The sequence below is a fragment of the Leptodactylus fuscus genome, chromosome 1 (genome assembly GCF_031893055.1).
Source record: "Leptodactylus fuscus isolate aLepFus1 chromosome 1, aLepFus1.hap2, whole genome shotgun sequence".
Classification (NCBI taxonomy): domain Eukaryota; kingdom Metazoa; phylum Chordata; class Amphibia; order Anura; family Leptodactylidae; genus Leptodactylus; species Leptodactylus fuscus.
In genome coordinates, this window is record NC_134265.1 from 326,489,219 (window position 1) to 326,495,579 (window position 6,361).

The window sequence follows — 6,361 nt, forward strand, 5'->3', positions numbered from 1 at the left end:
CGTGTATCGTCCGCCACATTATGGCCCCGGCATCTATGGACTTGTACGGACTGACGTGGACGGTTTTTTCGGTTAATGGTCCGTAATGGCAATTCCATGTGAATAAGGCCTAAGAACGGTATAAGAAACACCAGTCTGAATAAATTCTCCCCATTATATTGAAGAATTGCAACCATGGGCTAATTTTTTGGCTCCAAATACACTTTGCACGATGTATGATCATGATCCCGACAGTCACATGACACATCGACTGGAGAAAAATAAAATTATGGCTGAAATGATCCTAGTGATCCTGTCACTGACTAATGTGCATGGCGAGCTATTGCACTGCAGTCCTAGCTGCATAGTTATAATACCAGAGCATATCTGACTACAATATTACAGCCATTCTTAGGGTTACACAGTGCAAGGCCACAGAATAACCAGTAAGATCTAGTCAGGATGATGTATAGGATAGTGTAAGTAGCCATTAGCTTTGCTCCGGCAGTGGAAGGGTTACTGGTGCGCTCCCCAGCCTGCGTTTTCCCACGGCTGTCTTTCGGCTCCGCCCACACTCTGCATTGTGACGTCACTGAGCTGGAGTGAGGCAGCCCACAGCCTGACAGGACAGGCTGCAGTACGCATGCGCAGGCTGCTCTGCGCTGCAGCAACCGAGGGACCACGTCACTTGGTCAAGCTCTGCTGCTGCAGTGCAAGGAAGGCTGGGAGCTGAGCTCTGCAGTGTGTCACATGTACGAATATATACATACACTGTATACATATATATATACATATTGGATACTACAGACCAGGCCAACAAAACGTGTGCAAGGTCCAAATTAGGGATGGTTCACATTTGAAGTACAACCAGATATGACCTTTATAAGTAGACATAGACGGCCATATTGGTTGTCACTCTAATAATTATTGGCAATTCAGCCCCGATTCTCTAGTGGGCTCTGTATACTTTGCTGCGGCTGTGATACAATAATACAATACTGATGAGTCACATATGTGTACGTGATGTCACTAGGAAAACTGACACACACACACACACACACATATATATATATATATATATATATATATATATATATATATATATATAGTGTACACAACACTATCCTGTATTACATATCTAATACTATCCTCTACGTGTTACTTATTATTACATATCTGATACTAGCCTCTACATGCATTATTACATATCTGATACTAGCCTCTACATGTATTATTACATATCTGATACTATCTTCTACATGTATTATTACATATCTGATACTATCCTCTACATGCATTATTACATATCTGATACTATCTTCTACATGTATTATTACATATCTGATACTATCCTCTACATGTATTATTACATATCTGATACTATCCTCTACATGTATTATTACATATCTGATACTATCTTCTACATGTATTATTACATATCTGATACTATCCTCTACATGTATTATTACATATATGATACTATCCTCTACATGTATTATTACATATCTGATACTATCTTCTACATGTATTATTACATATCTGATACTATCCTCTACATGTATTATTACATATCTGATACTATCTTCTACATGTATTATTACATATCTGATACTATCCTCTACGTGTATTATTACATATCTGATACTATCTTCTACATGGATTATTACATATATGATACTATCCTCTACATGGATTATTACATATCTGATACTATCTTCTACATGTATTATTACATATATGATACTATCCTCTACATGTAGTATTACATATCTGATACTATCCTCTACATGTATTATTACATATCTGATACTATCCTCTACATGTATGATTACATATCTGATACTATCCTCTACATGTATTATTACATATCTGATACTATCCTCTACATGTAGTATTACATATCTGATACTATCCTCTACATGTATTATTACATATCTGATACTATCTTCTACATGTATTATTACATATCTGATACTATCCTCTACATGTATTATTACATATCTGATACTATCCTCTACATGTATTATTACATATCTGATACTATCTTCTACATGTATTATTACATATCTGATACTATCCTCTACATGTATTATTACATATCTGATACTATCCTCTACATGTATTATTACATATCTGATACTATCTTCTACATGTATTATTACATATCTGATACTATCCTCTACATGTATTATTACATATATGATACTATCCTCTACATGTATTATTACATATCTGATACTATCTTCTACATGTATTATTACATATATACTATCCTCTACATGGATTATTACATATCTGATACTATCTTCTACATGTATTATTACATATATGATACTATCCCCTACATGTATTATTACATATCTCATACTATCCTGTACATGTATTATGACATATCTCATACTATCCTGTATATGTGATATACATTGTTAGATATTTGATACTATTTTGAACATGTGATATATATTATGACATATTTGATACCATCCTGTAGATATATTATTACATATGTGATACTATCCATCCTTGTCTTACAAATAGTTTTATTTTCCTTATTTGTATAGCGCTAACATATTCTGCAGTGCTTTACAGACATTGTCGGACGCTGTCCCATATAGAGCTCACAGTCTAAACCTCCTATCAGTATGTCTTTGGAGTGTTGGAGGAATCCAGAGTACCCAGAGGAAACCCATGCAAGCATTGGGAGAACATGCAAACTCCTTGCAGATATTATCCTTATATGATACTAGCTGTTACCCGCGACTTCGTCTGCGGTGATTGTAGTAGTGAGTATATACAGGCGCGGGTAAGGTTTTCGTAGTGTGTATAGGATGGGATATGAAATGTAACTTTGTATCTTGTTGTAATTCAGAGAATACGTGAGACTTTTGTGTTGAAGTTAATTTGTATTTGAGCTGCTATACGGTGTTGTGAGAAACTTTACATAGTGACTTTGGGACAGAAGTATTTGAAGTTAACCCTTTCCCGCCGATGGCATTTTTTGATTTTCGTTTTTGACTCCCCTCCTTCTAAACCCCATAACTTTTTTATTTTTCCGCTCCCAGACCCATATGAGGTCTTAATTTTTCCTGGGACAAATTTTTCTTCATGATGCCGCCTTTATTTATTCTATATAATGTACTGGGAAGCAGGGGAAAAATCAGAATGGGGTGGATTTGAAGAAAAAATGCATTTCTGCGACTTTCTTACGGGCTTTGGTTTTACGGCGTTCACTGTGCAACCAAAATGACATGTCCCCTGTATTCTGTGTTTCGTTACGATTCCGGGGATACCAAATTTATATGGTTTTATTTACATTTTGACCCCTTAAAAAAAATCCAAAACTGTGTTAAAAAATTATTTTTTGAAAAGTCGCCATATTCCGACAGCCGTAACTTTTTTATACGTGCGTGTACGGGGATGTATAGGGCGTCTTTTTTTGCGGGACCGGGTGTACTTTGTAGTTCTACCATTTTCGGGAAATGTTATTGCTTTGATCACTTTTTATTCAAATTTTTATCAGAATCAAAACAGTGAAAAAACGGCGGTTTGGCACTTTTGACCATTTTTCCCGCTACGGCGTTTACCGAACAGGAAAAATATTTGTATAGCTTTGTAGAGCGGGCGATTTCGGACGTGGGGATACCTAACATGTAGGTGTGTCACAGTTTTTAACTACTTTTATATGTGTTCTAGGGAAAGGGGGGTGATTTGAATTTTTAATCCTTTTTATTTTTATATTTTTTTTACTTTTTTGAACTTTTTTTTTTGCATTTATTAGACCTCCTAGGGGTATTGACATGGGTGGGCGGTGTCGCGGATTATCAGAGTGGTGGGGGTCGGCAAACATGGCTGCTCCAGAGCGTTAAAGAGAGCCTCCTGGAGTATCGGTAAGGTGAGGGGCAAAGTGGTAAAATATATGTATATGAGATTGTGTGGGGTTAGGGGCGAGGCTGTAGAGGGCAATATGAATTTTGTGGCTTGCTATGGTCCAAAGTGTGTGAGATTGCAGAGATGGTGGTGTGAGTTTGGGTTTTGTGGGGATCCTGGCACAAACGTATGTGTGCTATTGTGATGAAAAGTAGCCTATTGCGCAATCGGGTGTATTAACTATGTTTGTGGAAAATTTCAGCTAAATCGGTCGAGCGGTTTTTCCATGATTGAGGAACAAACATCCGAACATGCAAACATCCAAACACACAAACCCACAAACTTTCACATTTATAATATTAATAGGATTCCATTTTCTTGGCACCTTTCTTGCTTCTCCATGCCTCGCCCTCTGTGCACACATACTGCCAGTTCTGCAGGTGTAATACACAGTGCATGTCTTATATATGATAACATATAGAATAATATATACTCTTCCGTCCCCTATTTATTCACAAATACTAGCAATACTAGCAGCTCTGTAAGTGCCACATATAGTATATGCCTTATATATGGTGACACATAGAACACTATATCCTCTTTTCCCCCTTTGTGTGTGCACACATACTGGAAGCTCTGCAGGTGTCATACACAGTATATGTGTTATATATGATAACATATAGGATACTATATACTCTTCCTCCCCCTCTGTGTGCACTCATACTACAGGTGTCACATACAGTACATGCCTTATATATGGTGACATATAGGATACTACTGTATATAGTGTTCCTCCCCCTCTGTGTGCACACACACTGCAGGTGTCACATACCGTACATGCCTTATATATGGTGACATATAGGATACTACTGTATATACTCTTCCTCCCCCTCTGTGTGCACACACACTGCAGGTGTCACATACAGTACATGCCTTATACTGTATATGGTGACATATAGGATACTACTTTATATACTCTTCCTCCCTCTCTGTGTGCACTCATACTACAGGTGTCACATACAGTACATGCCTTATATATGGTGACATATAGGATACTACTGAATATATAGTGTTCCTCCCCCTCTGTGTGCACTCATACTACAGGTGTCACATACAGTACATGCCTTATATATGGTGACATATAGGATACTACTGTATATATTGTTCCTCCCCCTCTGTGCACACACACTGCAGGTGTCACATACAGTACATGCCTTATATATGGTGACATATAGGATACTACTGTATATAGTGTTCCTCCCCCTCTGTGTGCACACACGCTGCAGGTGTCACATACAGTACATGCCTTATATATGGTGACATATAGGATACTACTGTATATACTCTTCCTCCCCCTCTGTGTGCACTCATACTACAGGTGTCACATACAGTACATGCCTTATATATGGTGACATATAGGATACTACTGTATATACTCTTCCTCCCCCTCTGTGTGCACTCATACTACAGGTGTCACATACAGTACATGCCTTATATATGGTGACATATAGGATACTACTGTATATAGTGTTCCTCCCCCTCTGTGTGCACACACACTACAGGTGTCACATACAGCACATGCCTTATATATATGGTGACATATAGGATACTACTTTATATACTCTTCCTCCCTCTTTGTGTGCACTCATACTACAGGTGTCACATACAGTACATGCCTTATATATGGTGACATATAGGATACTACTGTATATATTGTTCCTCCCCCTCTGTGTGCACACACACTGCAGGTGTCACATACAGCACATGCCTTATATATGGTGACATATAGGATACTACTGTATATAGTGTTCCTCCCCCTCTGTGTGCACACACACTGCAGGTGTCACATACAGCACATGCCTTATATATATGGTGACATATAGGATACTACTTTATATACTCTTCCTCCCCCTCTGTGTGCACACACACTGCAGGTGTCACATACAGTACATGCCTTATATATGGTGACATATAGGATACTACTGTATATATTGTTCCTCCCCCTCTGTGTGCACTCATACTACAGGTGTCACATACAGTACATGCCTTATATATGGTGACATATAGGATACTACTGTATATAGTGTTCCTCCCCCTCTGTGTGCACACACACTGCAGGTGTCACATACAGCACATGCCTTATATATATGGTGACATATAGGATACTACTGTATATACTCTTCCTCCCCCTCTGTGTGCACACACACTGCAGGTGTCACATACAGCACATGCCTTATATATATGGTGACATATAGGATACTACTTTATATACTCTTCCTCCCTCTCTGTGTGCACTCATACTACAGGTGTCACATACAGTACATGCCTTATATATGGTGACATATAGGATACTACTTTATATACTCTTCCTCCCTCTATGTGTGCACTCATACTACAGGTGTCACATACAGTACATGCCTTATATATGGTGACATATAGGATACTACTGTATATACTCTTCCTCCCCCTCTGTGCACACACACTGCAGGTGTCACATACAGTACATGCCTTATAT